The sequence below is a fragment of the Siphateles boraxobius genome, unplaced genomic scaffold (genome assembly GCF_051911475.1).
Source record: "Siphateles boraxobius isolate OS27281-9 unplaced genomic scaffold, OSU_SipBor_1 20, whole genome shotgun sequence".
NCBI lineage: Eukaryota > Metazoa > Chordata > Actinopteri > Cypriniformes > Leuciscidae > Siphateles > Siphateles boraxobius.
In genome coordinates, this window is record NW_027508811.1 from 6753748 (window position 1) to 6780124 (window position 26377).

At 42.6% G+C, this 26377-nt stretch overlaps 1 protein-coding gene across 1 annotated transcript in view; it reads right to left on the minus strand.

The window, feature by feature from the left end:
- The window catches only part of esr2b (estrogen receptor 2b), a 57402-nt gene extending 31529 nt beyond the window's left edge, over nucleotides 1–25873 (minus strand). Inside the window, exon 1 of the mRNA XM_077236470.1 lies at nucleotides 25752–25873. The gene's annotated coding sequence lies outside the window, so the exon portion shown is untranslated. The remainder of the gene's footprint in view (nucleotides 1–25751) is intronic.
- Nucleotides 25874–26377: the final 504 nt, after the last annotated feature.

The following is a 26377-nucleotide window of genomic DNA, read 5'->3' on the forward strand; positions in this document are numbered from 1 at the left end:
TGGAGGGTTGGCCAGGTTTCCTGGTGAGTAACGTTAGCTAGAGCTAGCCTAGGTTAACCTGGTGCTAACCCGAATAACATTAGGGAACAAGCCAAAGCCTTTTCAAAATCTTGTCGTCATGTAGAATAGCAAGGAGGGACAACGACTGAAGACATTATTTACTTACATGGTGTTAGTAGTCCTAATCAGAGCTGTAGAGATGCACACACTGCACAGGCACAATGGCGCTTTTGCTGGCATGTGCAGACAGAACGCGATATTGCGTGTGCTAAATCGCAACTAATTAGCGATGCTCATTGTCAGAAAGAAAGAAAGAGATCGATGTCCCTATCGCTGTGTTTGACAGGTGTTTGTGTGGGCTATGCCACCCAATGGAATCAGGAGTGGAGAGTATGTGCTGCCGTGAGGTGAACGCGTTTTGGAGTTTAGTGGAGCAGCTCGACCGGCGACCGGCAAATCTGACGTGCCTCGCGCAGCATCCAGCTTTTGACGCATGCTGCCTGAACCCATTTGTTTTGCGAATAGCTTACTCTCATTTCAGGCAGGATCACGGTCCTCTTGAAGCCAGCACGCACGAGTATGTTTACTATGGAGTTCAATCATCAACACCATTTTTGCTAGCTGAGTTAGGTCTCCAATATAACTGCTGGCCTACTTGCCGTTAGACTAACGGTGACTCTAGGCTTGGAGTCCCTTTTATGACGTCACGCCCAGCCTAGTGGAAGGGAGTGCTTAAAACCACTGTAAAAAGTACCAACTTTTCATATTATATTCAGCATTTTGGTATAAAAAAAACATACAAAACAATGGTGGGCGGTCCTTATCATTATGTTTAATAAGCACATTGCATTATCTTCATGAAAAATATAACCTGCAATTTCACACTTTAATGTAAGTGGCGATTGATATCCTATAGTTGATAATAATAGGCCTACCTAATGTAGGCCTACTGACGGTAACAAAGTTGCGCTGTTGAGGATTGTGCAGTTATATATTATACAATTGAATTAAGAAACATCAGAGTGCTGTTTTCCTGAATACCATCATGATTGAAACCGAGACACTGATTTCATAACATTTCAATAAACAAATAGTTAAAATTAAGTCACTTACATTTTAGACGCTATGACTGTTTTTGTTCTGTTTTTAGCAGCGAAAATAGTTCTAAACAAAGATCACAAAAGAACCATTGCGCATCTCACAGGAACACTCAGCCATGTTTCATTACTGAATGATTCAGCGTTTTGAACGAATCGGTTGAGTCAAAGATTCAATTACCCATTCATAAACTGCCTCATTCTGAATAAATCAGACGTTTGAACGAATCGTTTGAATGAATGACTCAATGACTCGCTCATTAAGACGGTCACTTGCCGCCACCTACTGGTTTTAAAGTATCATTCTTTTCAACGTTCCTTATTTGTTAGCCTGACGTCGTCATACTCAGATTCTAGTCAGAATGTGAGTCTGATACTGCTCCATTGGGCTGTGATTATGGGGCATGTGTCAACCGAATTAGGAAATAAAAGGCATCTGCACTGAATTGGATAGACCTAGAACCAATCAGAGCAACGAAGCAGCAGCGCGCTCATAATAGAAGCGACGAGGAGCGCTCGTTTTGCCAAGCGCGCCTCTGTTCATGGTTGCATAGCAACGACAGACGCCACAGGAGAGCAAGCGCTTGTGTAAAGGAAAAGGCGGTACAAACTGCACTCTCCCTGAGGACGAGGAAGTATCACCTATTGCTCATAGTCCTTATGGTTAAATTATTATGGTTATTTTAAATAAATGTTATTTTAATATCAGCCTATTTCAGTGTGATATGTTACCATATGCTTAACACTGAGAATTTGAATAATTGTAATGTGATGATCAGATGCAGATGTCTAAATCAAAGAATATCATAGGTGATTGGGGGGTGGATTATTTTTAACAGTGGATTCGGGTGACTCAAAGTGCAACAGATTGGTGAACACAAAAGTGTTAAACTTGAAGCTGTTGAGGAAATAAAGCCAGCAGACACAACATTAAATATTATCTGGAGAATGTTTTACTTCCCTTTTACCTGACATGAATTTGTCATTAGAGCTGCACAATAACCACATAAATCATAATTGCCGATTATTCCCTTGAAATTGTAATTGCGATTATTAATTACGATTATCACAATTTACATTGAATATGTTTAGACGTAATACATGTTTAAACAAAAGTTTAAACACACACACACACACACACACACAAGTACTGTCCCCCTTTACTTAACATACACATAAATTGTAAGAGTGACTAATAATAAAGACTACTAATAGATAAACATTTGGACTATGCTAAAGCAATTAAATAGCAGTCCCAAACTAGTTTTTGTTAATACAATGTTGATATGAGCCACCACAGTCATTTAAAAATATAAAAAATAACACAAAGTGAAAATAAAGTGGCATTTTGGGTTTATGGAAACGACAGTTACCATGGTGAATACACAATACTAACAAGAACTGTTAATGAAACAGCTCCTGGTGAATAGAATGAAAATCATACCTGTGTGGAAATTGCAGTAACTTGCAAGAGACAACTTCTCACTTTAAGCACATAAATACGTGTGTAGTTTATTTTGTATGAAAAAACTAACAGCAAAACGAAAAAACGCTAAGAACAAAGTACTGCATTTATCACCGACAATGTATAGAACTACATTTAACACAAAGGTGAATTATGTATGTCACAGTCACTACACACGTCCCCCCAGAATTCACCGTATCCGAAGAACCAAACTGTCAACGGGGAGGTGGGCGTATCAACAGACCACAACGGCTGCGCTTTACTGGAGGTTGAGGAGACCTCACTGCAGACGGTGTCCCGTCATGACCCGGTTGTGGGGCATGGAGTGTAGGAGGTTTAGGAGCAAGGGGTGGAGGCAGAGCAGGAGGCCGTCCGCGGCGTGGGGGCTGGGCCAGGTCGATGGGCCTGGCCACGTCCAAATGAGCCGGTTTGAGGCGGTCGATAGAAAGTCGCTCCGGTTTGCCGCCTCTGTCCACCACAAAATGTTTTTCCCCCGTCTCCAGAACACGGAATGGGCCCCCATAGGGCGGACATAGCGGTCCCCTGTGGGCATCATGGCGAATGAAAACGTAGTCAGCCGTCTGAAGTCCAGCGGGGATGTGTGAGTGAGGGAGGCCGTGACGTGAAGTAGGGACAGGTGCGGAAAGCCTTGCATTGTCCAGTAGAGTAGACCGTTGGAAAGTAGCAGACCAGGGAACCGTGGCACTAGGGACAAACTCCCCCGGTACCCGCAGTGGCTGTCCATAAATAAGTTCCGCGGATGAGGACTGAAGGTCCTCCTTTGGTGCAGTCCTGATGCCCAGCAACACCCATGGGAGCTTGTCGACCCAGTTGCTGTCTTTGAAGCTGGCACGCAGGTCAGCCTTCATTGACCTATGAAAACGTTCACAGAGTCCGTTAGCCTGCGGGTGATATGGGGTCGTGCGATGGAGTTCGACTCCGAGGCTCTGTGCGACAGCGTCCCACAGCTCAGACGTGAACTGCGCGCCTCGGTCAGAGGAAACGTCCGAAGGAGTTCCGAAACGGGCAACCCAGGTGCCAATAAATGCCCGTGTCATCTCGACAGACGCCATTGACGTCAAAGGCACAACCTCGGGCCAGCGGGTGGTCCTGTCAACCATGGTGAACAGATATGTGAAACCGTGAGAGGAGGGCAGAGGACCGACCAGGTCCACTTTAACATGGTCAAAACGTCTCTCCGGAACCGGGAACAAACCTAACAGGGCTTTAGTGTGGCGGTGGACTTTGGACCGCTGGCACTCAACACAGATGTTAGCCCAATCCCTGACGTCCTTCTTGAGGCCATGCCAAACAAACTTAGCTGCCACCAGTCTTTGTGACGCTTTCGAACCTGGGTGGGAGAGACCATGGATGGCGTCAAAACTTGCCGTCTCCATCCCGAGGGAACGACTGGCCGAGGTCTCCCTGTGGAGATGTCACACAAGAGTGCGGTGCCGGCATCGCCAAAAACTACATCCTCGATCTGCAGACCTGTAGTCGAGGTCCTCAGGAGTTGCATGTCTGGGTCTGTGGCCTGAGTGGCCGCCATGTGGTTGTATTCCAAGCCCAGGTGGACTGCCCCCACCACAGCCCGTGATAGGCAGTCAGCCACGTGGTTGGTCTTACCAGCATGTGCTGCAAGTCCGTGGTGAACTCTGAAATGTAGGACAGATGACGTTGCTGGCGTGCGGACCACAGTTCAGCCACCTTGGCCATGGCAAAAGTCAACGGCTTGTGGTCCACAAACACAGTGAAGTGTCGGCCTTCCAGCAGGGAACGAAAGTGTCGGATGGCGAGGTAGAGACCCAGCAGCTCCCGGTCGAAAGTGCTGTACTTCCGCTCACAGGGGCGCAGCTAACGGCTAAAGAAAGCCAGCGGCTGCCAGGCACCGCCTACCCACTGCTCGTAGACAGCACCGACTGCATAGTCTGAGGCATCCGAGGTGATGGTGATGGGGGCTGTTGGAGACGGATGCGCCAGCATGGTGGCGTTCACTAGGGCTGCCTTAGTGGCGGCAAAAGCCCTGTCTCTACTCTCAGTCCAGTCCACAACGTGCTGTGGTTTACCTTTCAAGGCCTCGTAAAAAGGCTGCATGAGCAGAGCAGCTCGAGGGATGAAGCGGTGGTAAAAATTCACCATGCCAAGGAAGTCCTGCAGGGATTTGACAGTGAGCGGGCGTGGGAACTGTGTGACTGCCTCCACCTTTGATGGGAGAGGGACCGCACCGTCCTTAGTGACTCTGTGTCAAAGGAAGTCAATGGTGGAGAGGCCAAACTGGCAATTGGCGGGGTTGACAATCAATCCATGTTGGCTAAGCCGCTCAAAAAGGGTTTGGAGGTGCGCCAGGTGATGAGACTTGGACGTGCTCGCTACTAGAATGTCATCCAAGTACACAAAAAGAAAAGGCAGGTCCCGCAAAACAGAGTCCATGAGGCGTTGAAAAGTTTGGGCGTCGTTTTAAGGCCGAACGGCATGCGCAGGAACTCAAACAGGCCAAACGGCGTGATGACTGCCGTTTTGGGGATGTCCAGTGGATGTACCGGCACCTGATGATATCCACGAATAAGGTCCACCTTGGAAAAAATCACCTTGCCAGACAGGTGTGCTGAGAAATCCTGTATGTTTGGGACTGGGTATCGGTCCGGTCGCCGTTGCCTCATTAAGCCGCCGGTAGTCGCCACACAGGCGCCAGCCGCCACCAGGTTTGGGGACGATGTGGAGGGGCGATGCCCATGGGCTGTCGGATCGGCGAACTATTCCCAGGCGTTCCATGTTCGCAAACTCAGCCTATGCAACGGCAAGCTTGGTTGGGTCGAGGCGCCGAGCGCGGGCGTAGACGGGTGGACCAGTGGTGGCGAGATGGTGCTCCACACCATGCTTCACGGCAGATGCAGAGAAAGTGGGCTGAGTGAGGGCTGGGAAACTGGCAAGCAGACGGTGGAAATCATAAGAAGCTGAAAGCATACTAGACAGCCGTATGGAGTCGGTCCCGCAGAACTTGCATGTATAAGAGCAAAACGTGACAGCATCAATCAGACGGCGATTCTTTACATCCACCAACAGTCCATGTGCACACAAAAAATCAGCGCAGAGGAGGGGAACGGAAACCTTTGCGGTAACAAAGTTCCAGCCGAAGTGCTGTCCTCCTAAACACAATTCGATGTACCTCGTTCCATATGTGCGGATCGGGCTACCATTGGCAGCTTCCATAGGAGGGCCGTGGCTGTCGGTCACCATGTCCAAACGGGATGCAGGCAGGACGCTCCTCTGTGCTCCTGTGTCACACAGAAAACGCCGTCCAGAGATGCTGTCGTGGATAAAAAGCAGCCTGCCTACGCGGCCGACGCTCATGGCCACTACTGAGCGCCGGCCCCGGCGTTTCCCGACCTGCCGAAACTGCATGGTGAGCGACATTTGTTAGCTTTGGTTCCAAACTTAGCATGGTAGAAACATAAGCCTGGAAGTTGTTGGGGGCCAGAAGACAACTGCCGCCGAGAAGTGGTTGCCGCGACGAAGGTGGAGTCGTCACGTGTCACCGCAGCGATGTGCGCGGGAAAAAGCGCGTCCGCACAACAGTGGCGGTTCTAGACCATTTCAACTGGGGGGGGCCAAGCTGGGGCCAGTTGTACTGTTAGAGGGGCCAGTTACATTTAGACCTTATTGTTGTCATATCATTTTCTGCACTGCACTGCAGGCATTAACAGGCAAAATACCATGTTTACAATCATTCAACAATGTATTTGCATTTCCATTATATTTTTACATTTGCATTACATATTCAGTATTAGTCACAGTAACTGTAATTGACATGATGTCCTTCTTTCTCTTTATTTTGGTGAGAACTATAGAGCAAAAGCAATGGGGACCAAGAAGCTTATTAATTCATTTACTGAAAATAACTGACTTGCTAGGTAACTGTCTAACCGTTTACAGGTTACTGCACACTTTTTAAAGTCAAATTGAAGGCTTTTGAAGACCTGAAGAAATCATAATTCATACCGTACATTAGGGGTGTGGAATATTGACAAAAATATATCTCAATATTTACAATGTTTTGTTGATAATTAGATGATATTTTACTGATTGTGTTTTTGTGCTGGTGACATGGCCGGTTTAGGCCTGTTGTTGACAGCAGACTCACAAAGATATTCATATTTTTTAATATTCTATGCAGTGGTCAGTTAACAGCAGGGACCGAAATTAATTTTTTAATTCATTTTGAATTAATTTAATTTGCCAGCTTAAATCGATTTCCAGGGGCATTTTCACCTATATATGGACATTCTTTCTAAACTTATTTAGAGTTATGAATCACCTTTTATGTCAAATACTAACATTCAAATTATACAGTAATTATACTTATTATACAATAATACTTGATTATACAATAATTATACAGTACCACTGTTACCAGTCAAATTAATTAATTCAATCAAAATCCATGTTTGCAGTGCAGTCTAGAGGTGACACAGAAGCAGCATTAATATATTTACACTCCATTTACAATTGCATAAATAAAGCTATGAGATTTTTTTTTAAATCAATATTTAAACATGAAATGATTTCTAATTTTAACGTTTTAATTAAAGGGTACTTTAAATATGAAACTAAAACCGCCAGTAGGCGGCGGAAAGTCACAGAAGTGAGTTGAGGGATTCATTCATTCAACCGATTTGTTCAAACGGCTGATTCATTCGGGAAAGGAGCAAGTGATCAAAACGCGGATTTCAGTCAATAAATTATCGCTGTCTGTTGCATTGAGACTCTGCTACGGTTTCATTTTGAAATTCTAGTCGGCGAAATAAAGGGAAAACAAAAAATATTGACAATATTGTGTCTAAAAAGTAACTCATGTTAACTTATTGTTGATTTAACTGTTGTATAACATCAATATCACAGTTGCAATTGTGCACGGGAAAACGGCACTCTTGCTGATTTGATATTCTAATATAAGAACATAATATGATATAAATATAAGACATAGGCCTACCTATGAACCGCACACAGCAGTGAAAGAACCATAGACAAATGCGATGTCAGCTCACAGTGCCTCGTACATAGTTAAAACAATGATTACAATATTTTAATAGACAATACACATCGCACACCCGATACACACATACAGAATGAACTTGCAACTGACCAGCTTTCTCCTTCTCTCCTCTCTCGCGTGCAGGAGACAGACGTTATTCTGCCGCGATTCCCGCGAATATGATGCGAATTGTCACGTGAACAAGCAAATCCACAAAGATAGAATAATAAAAAAAATAATATGCATACAACGATAACAAAGATAGCAAAAAACAGTTTTGTAAAAATTATTTCACACTCCACATTTAGGGGGGCCACAAGGGGGGCCAAGCTTGTTGTCAAAGGGGCACGGGCCCCCCTGGCCCCCCCTCTAGAACCGCCACTGCCGCACAATTTCCTTGACTCGCCAGGAAAAATGTATCAGCTTCCTCAGCCAGTCTCCGACAGTCAGTGATTGTGGTGTTGGCTAATGCAGCTCTCACTTGTGAAGGCAGCTGACGTAGGAAAAGCTGGATGAACAGAAAATCGGGTCCGTGCTCTCCCAAAAGATCCAGCATGCGGTCCATGAGCTTGAACGGTTTGCTGTCATCCAGTCCTTGAAGGGAGTAAAGCCTGCCGGCTCCCTCAGAGTCCGACAGTCCGAACGTTTTCAACAGTTGGGCTTTGAGTGCTGCGTACTTCTCGTTTTCCGGAGGATTTGTTAGAAGGCTCACCACTCTGGATGCCGTTGAATTACCGAGAGCCGACACTACGTAGTAGTATGTTGTTGTATCTGCGGTGATCTCACGCAGCGCGAACTGCGCTTCAGTCTGTGCGAACCATGCCGGTGCGGACGATTCCCAGAATTCGGGGAGTTTGAGGGTGACAGCGTTCGCAGTCATGATCGTGTTGTGTCACTGAATACGTCCAGCAGACTAATGTCGGGGTCACCAGTGTGGAAATTGCAGTAACTTGCAAGAGACAACTTCTCACTTTAAGCACATAAATACGTGTGTATTTTATTTTGTATGAAAAAACTACCAGCAAAACAAATGGCGCTGACAAGCGTCCTACGTCATCACCCATACAGAACAGTTAAAGAGACCACGATCCCTGAACAGTTATGAGGAAAAACGCTAAGAACAAAGTACTGCATTTATCACCAACAATGTATAGAACTACATTTAACACAAAGGTGAATTATGTATGTCACAGTCACTACACCTGCATGCAAATCCTTCTCAGCTAACACGTGATTTATTGGTATTTTACTTTTATTTCGTGACTTACTAATTTACATTGTAACGACGTTGCATGCTCTTAGTTTCTTTTTCACTTTATAGACCTTATGCGCCAGAGAAACGAGGGCGCCGCCATCTTTAGAATATTGTCTTTGAACTTCCGTTTTTGCATTCGCTCTGTATATTTCTATGGCATCGCTGTCCAGGAGTAATTAGCTGGTGAAGTTGATTTACTTATTGTAGAGTTAACGAAAGTTATTATGAGCATTGTAATGTCTTTCATAAGCATTGTAAAGCATGTGTCTTAACAAATAGACCTTGGAAATTTTTTAACGAGCCGTTCATTCATAACTACGCAAGATCGCTGTGAAAATACAGACCGGAAGTCAAAAGACAACGAGCGAGCTCAGCGGTGAAAAGGGGCGTGGCTACATGATACACAGCGTGCGCGCCGCAGCATTTGCGCGTTTAATTGAAGAGTGCGCGCTACGAGCACAGTATAAGGGGTAGTGATGGCAAAATGAGGCTTCCTGATCCACCGAGACCTCGCAGCCCATTGCTTCACCCAAAGGTTCATGACTCGAAGCTTCATTCAGCATTGCTCACTAGTGACACCTAGCTACTGGGCAAAGAAGTAGCAGACAAATTAATTAATTCTGGACCAATGACCTGAGCAGACTTATGATGTCCGTATAAAGCCACAACCCACCCCGTTCTGTTTCATTTATTTATTTATTTTCTTCTCACTGTTAATGTCTGTAACCTTTCATCTGTAACTTTTCATATTGAATGGGCACGAATGCAATTTAAGCCCTCTAAATCAAGGAGCATCTCCATAATTAAAGGCAAGGTAGTAGATAAAACATTCTTCATTAATGGTGAGGCAATACCAACAGTTTCTCAGAAGCCAGTGAAGAGTCTAGGGAGATGGTACGATGGGGATCTAAAGGACACAGTTCGAGTGGGAGAAGTTAGACGACAAGCAGTGGAAGGGTTGAAGAGCATAAACAGCTGTGCTCTACCAGGCAAACTGAAACTCTGGTGCTTTCAGTTTGGTCTACTGCCAAGGTTGCTGTGGCCACTGACTGTGTATGAGGTTTCTTTGACAACAGTGGATAAGCTGGAAGCGTTAATAAGTTCATACATCAGGAAATGGTTGGGAGTTCCACGCTGCCTCAGCAGAGTGGGACTCTATAGTAAAGGAGTATTGCAGCTGCCAGTCTCTGCTTTAACCGAGGAGTTTAAGTGTGCCAAGGTCAGACTGGAAATGACTTTAGCAGAGTCACGTGACAAATGTGTAAGGGAGACAGCCCCTGTGGTAAAAACTGGTAGAAAGTGGTCAGCAAAGAAATCTGTAGTAGAGGCAAAGGCTGACCTTCAAATTGGGGATATCGTGGGACAGGTACAGCATGGAAGAGGGGGTTTTGGGCTCAGTTTAGCTCCTCCTAAATGGCACAAGGCAGGCCCAGCCCAAAGGAGGAAGCTGGTAGTCAACGAGGTGCGAAAGCAGGAGGAGAGGATGAGATGTATAAAGGCCATTTCCCAGGCCAAGCAGGGAGAGTGGATGAGATGGGAGAGTGTGGAACAACGCAAAATGGGCTGGCAAGACCTTTGGTCAATGGAAGAGAGTAGGATCAGTTTCCTTATTAGGTCAACATATGATGTTCTCCCATCACCGCAGAACCTAAACCTCTGGGTAGGAGAGGATCCATCTTGTCCTTTGTGTTCATCACCTGCCACATTAAGGCACATTTTGACAGGATGTAAGGTGGCTCTTAGCCAGGGTCGGTTTACTTGGCGCCATGACCAAGTATTGCGATGTTTGGCTTTAGCATTGGAAGGCAAGCGTAGTATGACCAATAAATTGCCGCCTGTTCTAGCAAAACATTACACGCAGAAGACAATATTCCTCCGCCCAGGCGAGCAACCACCAAGAAAAGGTGCTAACACCAATTCTCGCCCGGGACAACTGGAAGCTGCTAGGGACTGGAAGATGCTGGTTGATCTTGATCAACGGCTTATTTTTCCACCTGAGATTGCCACCACTAACCTACGACCAGATATTGTTTTGTGGTCTGGATCAGCACGCATTGTTCAACTGATAGAGTTAACAGTGCCATGGGAGGATGCGGTAGATGAGGCATATGAGAGGAAGAAACTGCGGTATGCTCATCTGGCCACTGAAGCAGAACAGCGAGGATGGAGAGTCCAGGTTTATCCAGTGGAAGTGGGTTGTCGTGGTTTTGTGGCACACTCTACAACCCGGTTCCTCAGAGACGTCGGATTCAGTGGCCAAGAGTTGCGTCGTACAGTAAAGAACTTATCTGAAGCAGCAGAAAGGAGCAGCAACTGGCTGTGGTTGAGACGGAAAGATTCTAGCTGGCTGTGTACAGGCCGCCATGCTACGGTTTCGTAGAATTCTTGAAAACTTGAAAGGTCTGTTGGTTTATTTGTATAGGTTGTATAGTATTTACAGTCATTACGTTCCTGTGTATATTGCGTGAATGACGGGTGGTTGGGCAGATATTGTGTTTTGCGGTAGGTGGTATGCCATACGGAACCGTTGCCACTGAAACTGCATATTAACGCACCAGTGGGGCTCGACAGCCTTAGTCAAACGGGTTGGCGCGTATGGTTGGGTTGCGGAGAGATTGTGAGATTGTGGTTAGGTCTCAGCAGCAACTGTTGGTTTATTTGTATAGGTTGTATAGTATTTACAGTCATTACGTTCCTGTATATATTGCGTGAATGACGGGTGGTTGGGCAGATATTGTGTTTTGTGGTAGGTGGTATGCCATACGGAACCGTTGCCACTGAAACTGCATATTAACGCACCAGTGGGGCTCGACAGCCTTAGTCAAACGGGTTGGCGCGTATGGTTGGGTTGCGGTGAGATTGTGGTTAGGTCTCAGCAGCAACTGTTGGTTTATTTGTATAGGTTGTATAGTATTTACAGTCATTACGTTCCTGTGTAAATTGCGTGAATGACGGGTGGTTGGGCAGATATTGTGTTTTGTGGTAGGTGGTATGCCATACGGAACCGTTGCCACTGAAACTGCATATTAACGCACCAGTGGGGCTCGACAGCCTTAGTCAAACGGGTTGGCGCGTATGGTTGGGTTGCGGAGAGATTGTGAGATTGTGGTTAGGTCTCAGCAGCAAGAGGGAAGTAGAGGTCAGTAAGCTGGGCTGAGTTGAGTGGGGGATGGAGGGGGGTGACTCTGGGACGCCAGAGTCACTGTCGAGCCCTCTTGAGGTGTCGTGGGCTAGTCGACGAAACACTGAGGACGGAAGGTGCCCACTTGAAGACCCTAGAGATGTTCCCTACTCCGCTCAATCCAGAGGGTTGTTATGGGGGACCGCACTGTGGTTGCAGCCGTTGTGTGTGCTGACGCGCAATACACTGTATTAACACCAGACAGAAGATTCACGTCACCAGATGGAAAGAAGCGTAAATGGATGGAGAACCATAGGTTACTGTAAAGCTACGTCTTAGTTGGTGATTATCTTGGCGAAAGCCGAGTACAAATCAGCATGAAGTTTTAACATCTACTCTCGTGTAATGGAAATCATTTGCAATAATAAAAAGACCTGAGCAGACATTTGTCCATTGCCTGGGTATAAAATAAAATATGTAGCCTATCTTTGTCTGAATTTACTTGTGCAGAGACAACTGTCACACACAAAGTTAATTAATTATTCATAAATTATTTAGATAGTGAACAACAAAAGTGACACTGTGTTGCGTGCAGTGCTTATGGTGGAGGGAGTGTAATAAAGTAAACTGCAACAGAATAGTCTGGGGTGGAAAAAAGTTAAGAATTGTTTCTGGTGTGTTTTGTGCAGTGAACTGTTACTAGATTTAGTGCAGTGTTGTGCTTATGGGACAGGGGATTTAGAGGAGCAAACTGCAACACTGCAGTTTGGGGTGGGTGAAGGAAGGATTACAATAGATTTTTATTGAGAAACTGTAGTATCCTGAGTACTAGTAATAAAGAAGCAGACACAGAGGTAGCGTTTATCTGGAGGTTTACTGAACACCGGGAATCAGTGCAAACACATGAGCCTGCAGACTCTTCCTCGGCTATCTACCACATACGCTTTTAACTGCACTACTACTGCCACCTAGGGCAAATTCTAATATGACAGACATAACCTTCCCCATCTACCACATTCCTTTCCCCTTAAGCTATTGCCTTCGTCCACGACCCAACATCACCCTGCCCAAATCAATTTAACATGTGCCAGTCATATTTAACTCTGACACACCTTTTTTTTTCTCTTAACACTCATAGTCCTTCAAATAACTTGGTTTCGACACAGGTCGCGACGACCGGCGTACCGGTGCAGTCGAGGATAATGACTGCCTTGGAGTACCTGGAGGTTGAAAGTCCAACACTGATGGTTTCTGAACTTTTTCTAAAGCAGGTTTTTCCACACCCTGAGTGTTTATTTCTGGAACCCCGCAGGTTTCCTCGGGAATGGAACTCTCTGATACTGCAACAGCTGCCGCCGAAGATTCAGACAACCCCAGGGGTTCCATAATCTTTGGTTCCACCCAGTCCTTATCCTCAGAACTGGCCAATATCTGGTCGACGTGTCTGCGCCCAATGTAGCCATCTCCTAACATGCCCTTGTAGGAGACAGGACCGGTTATCTTGGTAATGACCCCGGAAATCCACTTAGGCCCAGGACTGAAATTCCTTGTGATCACTGCATCTCCCTCCTGGAAACTTCTCCCTGAACCTTGCTTGTCATGATGTTTCTTTTGAATGCTCTGTTTCCGTTCCACCCTCCTTCGGCGGTCCGGATGAATTAGGTCTAATGTCGATCTCAACTTCCTACCTTGTAACATTTCAGCAGGCTACAGCCCCGTAGTGGACTGTGGTGTAATGCGGCAACCAAACAGCACCCTTGATACTTTAGTGGCCAGGCTTCCCTCACCTACCTTCTTCATCATCGCCTTGAATGTCTGGACTGCGCGTTCAGCACAACCATTAGAGGAAGCATGATAAGGAGCAGACGTGATGTTCGTGATGTTCGATCCCATTCTTCTGCATGGCCACCAGAAGTAGCTTCACGCTAATACCTTCATTCTAGTGATGCCAATGTGACCGTGATGCAGCTGCTGTATCAAGGCGTTCCGGACTGGCGGCGGCACCACTCCCCATGACCCCCACAGTACACATCCATCTTGCACACTTAACTCTGTTTTCCTAACAGCATATGGTTGGAAAACTGGGTCCCCGCCTTGTGGCGGCCAACCATGTTGGACGAATTGCGCCACTCTGGACAACACAGGATCTCTGCTTGTCCATCTGCTCATTTCCGCTGTCGAGACGAGGGTCACATTCTCCAACATCAGCACTTGTTCCTCCTGCTCTCTCTTGACAGACTGTTGAGGTAGAGGGAGTCCACTCAACGCATCTGCATTGCTATGATGTTTTCCTGGCTTTTAAACAATCTCGTATTCATATGCTCTCAAGGCTACTGCCCAACGTTGTATACGAGGTGAAGCCATTTGAGGCACAGCCTTCATCTCATTCAAGAGAGTCAGTAGAGGTTTGTGGTCCATACAAATGACAAACCTTCTTCCATATAAATATTTGTGGAAACGCTGAATGCCAAATATCACCGCCAGACCTTCTTTGTCCAGTTGGGAGTAGTTCAATTCAGCGGACGTTAGTGTCCTAGACAGGAAGCTGATTGGTCGTTCCTGTCCATTTGGCATGCGATGCGACAACATCACACCCACTCCATAAGGAGAAGCGTCGCAGGCCAGGATCAGATCTTTTTGGCTGTCATAATGCACTAACACATCAGACGACTGCATGAGTCGCTTAGACTCCCCAAAAGCTTGCTCCTGTTCTGCCTCCCATTTCCAAGTGGTTTCTTTCCCTAATAGTTTATGTAAAGGCGATAACAATGTTGACAGGTGTGGCAGGAACCTGTTATAATAGTTGAGCAGTCCTAGGTACGCTCGCAGTTCTGTGACATTAGTCGGTGCTGGTGCTTCTTGTATTGCCCTAACCTTATGTGGCAAAGGATGAAGTCCAGAGGCGTCAACCTTATGGCCAAGGAACTCGGCTTCCTGTTCCATGAACACACATTTATTGCGCTTCAAGCGAAGACCAGCTTCCAACAGTCTTGTTAACACCTGGTTCAGCGTTGACAGGTGTGGCAGGAACCTGTTATAATAGTTGAGCAGTCCTAGGTACGCTCTTAGTTCTGTGACATTAGTCTGTGCTGGTGCTTCTTGTATTGCCCTAACCTTATGTGGCAAAGGATGAAGTCCAGAGGCGTCCACCTTATGGCCAAGGAACTCGGCTTCCTGTTCCATGAACACACATTTATTGCGCTTCAAGCGAAGACCAGCTTCCAACAGTCTTGTTAACACCTGGTTCAGCGTTGACCGGTGTGGCAGGAACCTGTTATAATAGTTGAGCAGTCCTAGGTACGCTCGCAGTTCTGTGACATTAGTCGGTGCTGGTGCTTCTTGTATTGCGCTAACCTTATGTGGCAAAGGATGAAGTCCAGAGGCGTCCACCTTATGGCCAAGGAACTCGGCTTCCTGTTCCATGAACACACATTTATTGCGCTTCAAGCGAAGACTAGCTTCCAACAGTCTTGTTAACACCTGGTCCAGCGTTGCCAGGTGACCCTTGTCACTCAGGCCCGTCAGCAAAATGTCGTCCAGATAGACGGCCACATTCGGGATGCCGGCCACCAGACTCTCCATCATTCGTTGGAATATGGCCGGACTGGAGGAGACACCAAATGGAAGACGATTCACCTGAAACAGACCCTTGTGCGGATTAATAGTGACATATGGCTTAGATGTCTCATCAAGTATCACTTGCTGATATGCATGGCTCAGATCCCTTTTACTGAATCTTTCTCCACCTGACAACTTCTCAAACAAGTCCTCCAATTTCGGTATTGCATACTGCTCGAGCTTCGATACCTGTTTGACAGTGAGCTTGTAGTCGCCACAAATGCGCACAGAATTATCAGATTTTAACACAGGCACGATCTGTGCTGCCCACTCTGAGAACTTCACTGGCTCGATAACCCCCTGGTTTGTGAGTCTCTCTAACTCCACCTCCACCTTCTTTCTCATCGCATAGGGCACGGCCCTGGGTTTTTAGAACTTTGCACTAACACCTTCTGTAATGTAAATTTTCGCTGGTGGGCCTCTCCATGTTCCCAGTTCCTCCTTGAAAACATCTTCATTCTGCCTTAGCATATACTGCAATGTTAGCTCTTGTTGCTCCATCTTATTTATACTGACACATTTAATTCCCAGCTCCTTTATCCATGCCCTGCCTAACAGGTTTGGACCTGGCCCGGCTACCACCACTACTGGTAGCTGTTTGATTTGGTCTTTGTACCTCACAGTCATCCTTGCCGCTCCTGGTGTTGGTACTTTTTCGCCCGTATAGGTTTTCCAAGTCATTGAACAGTCGTGCAACTCTTGGGTGCCCCCTGCGGTCCATAACTTGTCATATTCAACCCTTGACAAAATCATCACGCTACAGCCAGTTTCCACTTCGAATTCCACAATGTGCTCATGTACGTTAAGCTACGCGGTAATGGGATCAATTTTCGTTAACTTTGGCTCTGTTAGATTGTACATCGTAAATACATCTTCATCACTCGTGACATTCTCCGCAGATTCACTTATGTGATACGCTGACTGTTTTTTAACGTTTTTAAACCTTCCTACAGACTGCTTGTGCTTCCCTCCCCCCTTAAGCCACTGGTCTGCCAGAGGCGAGGATTTGCACACTCTTCAAATGTCCCTTTTTACCACAGCCAGGGCACTTTTCATTGACAAAACGACAATCTCTTGCCATATGTTCACCCCCACACCGGTAACATGTCAATGATGTTGCCTTTCCTTGCCATTTATGGTTTGACTCCACATTATGCACTAGCAGATGGTTACTGACGTTACTCCCGATGCCCTCCACAGTTTTCAATTGCAGATCACGGACATACCTATTTGCTGTCTCAATGGCCAGGGCCACTTTCAAAGCTTTTTCAAATGTGAGCTCAGGCTCCGCCAACAATCTCCTCTGCATGTGATCGTCCGCTATGCCACACAGGCTGTCGCGTACCATCTCTTTTAACTTATCGCCATAGTTGCAATGTTGCGCTCTCGCAACAAGGCCACGTACTCAATCACAATTTCATTCGCTGCTCTAGTCCTCGAATTAAACTTAAATCTATGGACTGTTTCACTGGGCTTTGGGTTATAATGCGACTGAAGCAGGTCCGTCCAATCTTTATATGATTTTTCGCCAGGCTTGTTCGGGCTCAATAAGTTTCTCATTAAACTGTATGTCCGACTGCAAACAGAGCTTAACAAAATTGCCCTCTTTTTTCCCTCATCCTCAATCCTATTTGCCACGAAAAAATGTCCCAATACCTCAACGTATTCCTCCCATGTTTGGGACTGACTGTCAAAAGCAGTAAGTGTTCCTACCATTGCAGTAGCCATCTCGACGTTTTGGTTAGCGTTAGCTGCCTCGTCAATCCACTTCCATCAAATTGCCACGTGATTGAACTCACAAGCTTCTTCCGAGCTCACCCGCCATCCTCGTCACCAAATGTAGTATCCTGAGTACTAGTAATAAAGAAGCAGACACCAAGGTAGCGTTCATCTGGAGGTTTACTGAACACCGGGAATCAGTACAAACACATGAGCCTGCAGACTCTTCCTTGGCTACCTACCACATACGCTTTTAACTGCACTACTACTGCCACCTAGGGCAAATTCTAATATGACAGACATAACCATCCCCATCTACCATAGAAACAGAATTGTTTTAAGTGTGTTGGGGTTTAGACGATTCCTCTTCTTGGACAAAACCTCTCCAGCCTTGGAAAATATCCTTTCACAAGGACAGGATGCTAGAGGAACATAAAAATGCCAGTACCAGTTGGTATAAATGAGGATACTGATGCTTCTTTTGAGCCCAGACAGGGGAGGATTTCCTCTTTCTAGCTGGCTCCATTACCAGGAAAAAGGAAGAGTCGCAAAAAGCAAACAAATCCAAAAGGGCGATCCAAAACAAAAAGCAGTCCAGATCCAAAAATCCAAATAATCTTATCTCATTAATATAACAAGACTATAATATAGCTATTATAATTAAAAATAATAATATACGTATTCTAACCTGATATAATGTAATAATATACAGTGCTAACACATATATGACTAAATAACGACAATAACAATGAGAGTTCTTTGACTCTGACACTACTACTGCTTCTACTACTCCTAATAACACCCACAAGGTGGCGCGAGTTTCAAATCCGCTTTATCCGTAGCGACACTCTGACAGAACCGATGACGTATCCACACAAACCGAGGCCTCGTTTGTCATTGGTCAGGTGATTTTCACGTTAACAACACAAGGCTCGAATCGCGGCTTCATCTGGCACGCCCATTTTTTCTCGATACAAGCTCCGACGCCTCGGTTCAAATGTCACATCACTAATAACGGGACAGGACAGTAAAGTCAGTTTTTCTGAGGTGAAAGTCTTTTTATTTCAGCGTACACTTACGTCACTGCCTTGGTATGTCATATTGTGCTGGGTTTTCTGAAGTAGTCGTGATTCGCCTCTCAACATAATTATGCTCTAACGTTAAACACACACACGCAGAGTGGATTTTCTTTTGTAATCGTGGCATCCGTAATCGTAATCGCGATTAGACATTCGATTAATTGTGCAGCCCTATTTGTCATTAACGCTGCAGGAAACAATTGCATTATCCAGCATAACATTCCCAGTAAACAATTACCGTCTTTCAATGTTGAAATTTGGTTGAAAATAAGTCGGTCCACCTTGGACTAGTTTACAACGTGATTTCAACTGATCATCTAAGATACCACATGTTTTCAAATGATAATCTAAGACAGGATAAGTCTGTTATACGTGCTAAAATAACAGAGAAAAACAAACGACCAAACCATGTTCATTATTATCTCAAATAAATTGAAAGAGTTTTACCTATTCCATTTAGACGTTGAAGATTCTACCTGTTTTCAACGTTGAAAAGTCGTAATTAGATGTTGAAGATTTACGTCTATTCAACGTCTAATAAACGACTTTTTGCTAGCTGGGTTAGTTTTATTCTTATGCATGCACTAAAACATAGACAGTTCCGGTCGTCGGTGGAAGAATGTGAACGTGCAGAACAGCTTGTGTTTCAGTTTGTGCGGATGGAATAAAACCCATCCGTAAAAATTTTCTCCCGATTGATTTGGCGGTATGACGGTCTCGCATTACGCTGCGAATTTAAATGTGATCCGTGAATTGAAATAATTTTAATACATTTTACATTGCTACCTTTCATGCAGTTAACGCTTCTGAATTTATTGGAAATTTGAATTTGTGTAATTTGAGGACTGGTCAGGATAATTTTAATAATTGGTTTAATAATTCATAATATTTTGACAGCCCAAAGTCCACATTTTAATGTGCAACGAGCCATTAAAGTACCATTAATGGAAAAAGTGTATTTGTACATTTTATGTGCATTTTGGTGTATTAGTAATACACTAAAGTAATAAAACTTTTTCACCATTTCAGACTAACCACATGTTGTTTTCTTTATTTGTCATAATTACATAATACTTATATTTACATTTGTAATTATTTTCTATATTTTTTCTATTTTCTATACTAATTATAAAACTTAGTTCATGATTATGAATTATTTTTTTGCAACTCAAAACAATTTCTGTTCATTTTTATCCATACCATGTTTATACTCAACAGGTAGAACTCAAATACAGATCATTGTATTTGTACATTTAATCATAACAGGTCAACAGAGGATTCAACAAAAAAATTTGAACTTAAAGATTTAACAAATTAAATCATTTTATTTGCAAATTGCAAAAGTTGTATTTGGAAATTCTGCCCCTACAGCACCTGTTAGCAGAAACAAGCTGGATGCTTCAGTACATACCTCACATTGTCTTTGATTTGCACAAAAAGATAGTCTGATCTAAAAAATTTGCATGGCATCATCTAAAATGATTTCATCATTCTCAGATTTGATATACATGGCGAGTTGTCTTTAGCTACATTGAGTTTCTAGACTCATGTTTCCTTCTGACAAATGTGGCCATTAGTGTGCACTCTTGTGGGTTCTGTTGTTTAGCAAAAGTACAGCTAAACAGATTGTTAGTGAGTGTGATGGCATTGGCTTTATGGCGTGTTCGAAACATAGATCAAGCATAGCGGTCTGACACATCAACTTCTGCTTCAATGGGCCAATGGGGGTCAAGGTTTAGCTTCGGCAGTTATGGTGCTTTCAAGTCATGTCAGAAAGAACACAATTACGAGTTAACTTAAAATGCACATGAACATCAGCACAACAAAATTAAGAGTTTGGGATTTTCTTAAGAGTTTCCGAGTTAGGAGCGTGACTGTGATCAAATATGTCAGAGGCAATGGATACAGAGTGTGGTCTAGTCAAAAAAAACTATGCCAAAATGTATTTAAAATAGGCCTAAATTTTTTTCATACCAACTAGCCTACACTACAAACCCATTAATATATTTACTGACATATTGCTTAAGACTTACTGATATAAATATTATAATTAAACATATTTTGAGTTATTCTTTATTGCACAATGCATATTTCTTAATATTAAGCCCAAAATGTGTTTAATATCACTATTAGTAAGGATAGTATGATCATCACTGTATAATTTAAATGCAAAATATGTAAAGTGTACCTATGGTATAATTGCAACAAATTCACTTTAGGACAATCAAATATACTTAAGTATATCTTTAGTTGTTTTAGCATTATTTCCAGATAACTAAAGTCCATGAAGAACAAAATTAGATATTTCAATTTAGCAGACTTTAAGTATACCAAAAGTACAACTGTATTTGTAGTATTCTTAGCATGACAAATGTATTTCAAATACATTTTAGTATATTTATTTTTGACACCACACACACACAAAATAACCAAGTTAAAAAGCAGTATATTGTAGACTTTGAAAGAACACATAAAGCCATTCCCTCTCAAGCACACACAGAGATCCACCCAAAACCTCCTGGTAGTAAAAATTAAACTTGCCCTACTATAAAAAAAAACTTTAATTAAAAAGAGCCATGTGTTCACGTTTATGTATATAAAAGTGTCTCTATATCAAATCAGATTCACAATACGCTCTTGAAATGCTAGGATTAGGATTATGTATAATATATTTTATTTAAAAAACGTATAACATAAGCAAGTCTAAAACTTAACTACAAAAACAAAATCAAAGACAGCAAGAAGAAAGGGAGAGTAAGAGAGAAAGAAGAAAATGACCAGTTACTGCACTACTTTTGTGGGGAAAATGAATATAAATATAAAACTGTTTATAGCTGAAAAAGAATAAAAATATATATTTTTTTATTTTATACATAAGTATTTCAGAAACTAATGCTCAAGGGCTCAATATGCGTAGAACTTTCTGAATGATAGGTGCTCCAATTCCGCAGAAATCTGGGGACATTTTTCTGAATGCAGAAGATGATTTATCACAAAATGCCTGAAATTCTTTATAGAGAATCATTACAGAGATAATTTTGAGTACACTAATTATTTCCCATACTTTTTCTGCAGGTGAATTCACTCAAAAATAGTTAATTTAGTTCAGAGTTTTATGAGGACAGACTGAAGTGAAATACAAGACAAATTTAATTTAATGTGTTTAAATAGTAAATCAAATCTCAATGAAACTGCATGAATGAGTAAAAACAAAATCTACAAACAAACACTCAAAACAATAAACTTCACTTTAATACGCAGAGTTCCCTGTTCTCTAGGCTAAAGGGCATCTGCGGGTTTTAGGTCAGAGATCTGGCTTGCTGCCTCAGTAAACAGAAAGAGTAAAGGTGAGACGCTGATGTGCCAACGCTTTTACTGAGACAACTCATGAAACATTGTGTTCTGTCTGAGAGAACAACACACATCCATAAAGAATATACCCAGAAACCTTACGATTTTTTCGATGAATAGAAAGTTCAAAAGATCAGTATTTATTTGAAATAGAAATCTTTTGAAACCGTCTTTACTGTCCCTTTTGATCATTTCAATGCTGAATAAAAGGTATTATTTTTACTAGAATGTACTGACAGCAAGCTTTTGAACAGTACATAACATTTTAATGCATTCTTCATCTTTTTTAATAACGCACACAGCACAGTAGGCAAGGGATAGAGTGAGATGGGAGAGTGTGAGAATCCAGAACACAGGTTTGCTACACTTTCTAACCATGAATTTCAATGACAGTGTTTCCAGATGTAAACACTGGATGAGAATTACACACCCACAAAAAAATAAATTCACTCACAAAGAACAAATTTAGATGATGAAACAGCAGAGTTAATAAATTGTCCTATTGTCCCATTATTGTCCTATTGGTTTTGTGACTGTTATTGATTTCTAGAATGCTTCCTGATGAACACCATTTTAAAACTCTTCGATATTTTTTTCGCTTTTTATGACAAAGGGAACCCTGGAACAGATCTTCATTTTTCTGCTTAATTTTGGCTGTTCATTTACACAACAACGTCGTTTTGGGGCCCTGAAAATGCAAACTTTTGAAAACGGGTCTAGAAGTGCAAGTTTTATACTGTTAGTGTCTCTGTGTAAACCACAAAAATGCAAATTTGTGAAAACATTGACGTCATGCGCATTACGTGTTCAGTCTATAGGCGCGTTGTGTTTCTTTACAAAGTGACATTGCCAAATACTGACCTGGAAGCCTTATAGTGTTTTTAGTCGTTACCGCGGATCTGTGTGAACGGGGATCGTTTTGACAACGTTGTGGTCTGTACGCAAAAAAGGTAAAGGAAATACTTTTCCGTTTTTTGTACATCGTTGACGTGTAAATGTTTGTGTTCCACACCTGCTCACCGTATTATTGATTACTCCCGGTGTATTTAAGCCCTGAGTGTTCCTTAGTTACTTGTCCAGTATTAATTGTACGTTAGTTGTTTGATATGCTCTCACTCTTCGTGGTAATTATTCAGTCATTCATTCTTTGTCCTGCTCCTTGAAATTCTACACAGCAGCCAACCAAACACTAGTTCATTTTAATTCACCCTTGCAATATTTTTTTTTAAGTACGGTCACATATTCCAGTTGGGAGCTGGTGAAACTTTAGCACTTTTCTACTGCCATTCTGGTAAAGCTCTTGGCTTAAGTCCAGACACACATACCACTGAACAAAAGGCCAAGGACAGGACGAAGAAACCCCTACACATAACACACAGAGTCCCCGGCTGAACTTTTCTCCATCCTAATAAGGTGCTCCTGCCAACTTGAGATGTCTTTGAACTTACAGAAGAATTAAGTTTCCATTAATTTCACATTGGCACATGCAGGCCGACATCGCCCCAGAAACTGAGACTTTCATCTACACTTAGTGAACCTACACACAAATAATTATGCACATAAACACCTGGGTTTGTACACACATGCACATTCTTCACGCTTGAAACCCCTCCAATCGCTGACACCATTCATGTTCTCCTAATTGAGACTCGCTTCTCACAAATAATAAGGAGAGGGAGAGAGTTACAGAGCATGATTTCTGACGTTACTAAATCAGACAGACCAATTTAATCCTCCTATCACTTGTCACACAAGCCAGCAACCCTGTCAACAGAGCAGTCCAAATATGTTTTTCTTTTGACCACAGCTAAATCCTATTGCTGCTAACCCAAAAACCAGAAATATCTCATTTGAAATGCTACACAGCCATTACACATCAGGCAGTTCCTTTCATAAAGACAGTATTAAGAGATTTTACAAGAATTATGAGTAAATACAGTGAATGGTTTACTCTTGCATAGGTTGTCATCTATAATGGTCTAGTGTGGTAATACAATGAAAATTTATTTAAAAGGAGTGCAGTGTGTAGCCATCATTGTGAATGATATCAGACCATTATGTCCAGTGTGAGTAATCGCACGTCCATTGCTCAAGAGGACAAGGACCTCTGTCTAAACTGATAAAAAGTGTTTCTTCTCCTCCCTCACATTCAGTTGAGACACTGGAGTGCCTCCCTTCAACAAAACACACCGAAAATCCATTCCTGTACTTTTGTAAAGGTTGTGGGTTTAACTTCAGGTAGGGGAGACACATGAACTGATCCCTTGAGATAATGTGTCCTAGCAATTTACAGTATGTTCTATATTTTGCTTTGGATTTAGATTCAGATAGACAAAGACATTTGAGATTATATGAAGCGGTTTAGCATGTGGGACAAGAGAATAAAAAAGGATAAAATACAGGTGGTCCACACTGTAAAAAATGTTTTGTCGGTCAACCAAAAAAATGTGCTTCATGTGGTAGGCCTATGCTCTAAATGAGCTGGTTTATTCAAGTATGGGAATGATATAGTGGTCAAACAATTAAAACTCAAGTTTTATATGCACAGAATACATAGTTCACATAAACAACTGTGGCGACTTGTATATCTAAAAGAGTAGTTCACAGCATACAAACCCTCACTCGCAACACAATACTTCTGAAATATGATGTTTAACTGAATGTTGTAGAAGTCGCTTGTTTTAGTTACATGGAGTTTTGGTTAATGTATCCGCAGAACAGATATTTTGAAAGATTTGCCCTTGGCCTCTGATATACAAAACATGAATAAAAAACAACAACAGATGGCCATGTTAACACCATATTCAATAAATATGTAAAATGCTCTCTTGTTGTTATTGTAATGTGATTGATAAATTACACCGCTCAGATGGTGGTCTGTTATTCTGATGTCTTATTCACCGAAACACTTCATTTTATAATTTCCTTCTGTCATTGAACCATCACTTCAACAGTTTTCATCCTCTCCGCCAAAACCCCTCATTTCTCTTATCTTATCATGATCAACATTGAGTAATAGACTGTGTTTGTGCAGAGGCAAAAAACCCTGTCTGCAAAGAGTCTAGACCATGTCAGGCACATCATAATCACCTGTATGGCCAAATAAGTTAAACAGTTATAGCACTGATTTTAGTATTGTTATGTTACTGTAAAAGTTATTAGAAAAATTCTCATGATTTATCACAACTTTTTTCTATTATCAAATCAACTTAGATAAAATATGTTTTCTGAACCATATTAATGGAGTTTTTGTTGATTAAACTAATCTCCTTCTTTGTATTACCTCTATTAACTAAAAATTGAGGTAACCAAGTAACTTACTTTTTTTAAGTTAAACCAATTATATATTCGATCACTGACCAAAATACTTTTTATTAATAAAATTATGGCATTATTCGCATGATTTAATCATAACTAATTTAATTATTTCCATTTTTCATTATTTTTTTTTTTTATGTGAAATATTCTAGCACTCTCTTGTGGCTTTTTTTTTGTTAGTTTTTTTGGCTCAGGCAAGGTTACACCGAAGAACATTGGGTGGTCACCTAGACATCAAATCATGAACCTCCATACTCATGTCACCTAATTCATCCACTGCAACACGTTTTACAAAGATTGTTTTTTCATTATTATTATTTTTTTCTTTCTTTCTAGTGAGCAGCCTATCGAAGCAAATTCTTTAGTCGTCATATAGGCGCATCCGTACAAAGTAATATCAACAGAGTTTAATGTTTAAATCAGTTTCTTTACACACAAAAAATACAATGGTAACCATAGTTTCCGACAGTTACTATAGTTCCTGTCACTTGCAGGATAATAATAACGTTACTTAATAGCCTACATGAATACTGGGTGTAAAACTCGATGTAAAAGCGTAAAAATCTTTTAGAATCTCTTCATTTTGTTCAGTTTGTTTAAGACAGTGGAAACTATCACAAGTTAGCACATTTTAATGAAACTATGGTTACCCTTTTAGTAGCCTAAGGTTTTACGTTAGTTAGAAATAGCACTTACCGAGAGCAGCAAGCAGGCAGCAGGTGATGTGAGCTGGGGAGCAGATCTGTTTGATCAGCTGTGTGCCGTATCGATCTGATTTACTGCGCGCACAAAGAGAAAGAGCAGCACTGAAGTAAGCGACAGACGCAACAGAGAGACATGCAAACACCTGGTAGTGTCCTAATGGCGCACTTTGACTGGTTGTACTTTGGCAGAAATCTGTCTTTGGATATAAAAATTTTGAGAAGCGCGTCACCGCCAGCCGCGCCCTCCTGGAGCCGCCCCTAGATTCACTGCACGAGGCAGAGATTTCCAAGTCATGACAAACAACCGGACTAAAGGAAATTACCGTACCATACCTCCACAATTTTACCATATTCGTGGTCAAAGTTCACGGTAATCAATTAATTTGTGTGATTCTCACGACAATAAAACTCTGGTAACTTATTAGCTGGTTTGCGAAATATTTAACATCTTATAAGGGATGATGACTTGAAATTATAGCCTAACAATTTGTTAGCAGGTTTTCAAGATGTAACATTAATTAGCTCTTGAGGCTCGTCGTCTCGCTCCACAACCGAATTTTTTGGCGCCCAAACTCTTACCAAAAAGACGTTAGGCCTATTCAAGTGTTATATTAGTAA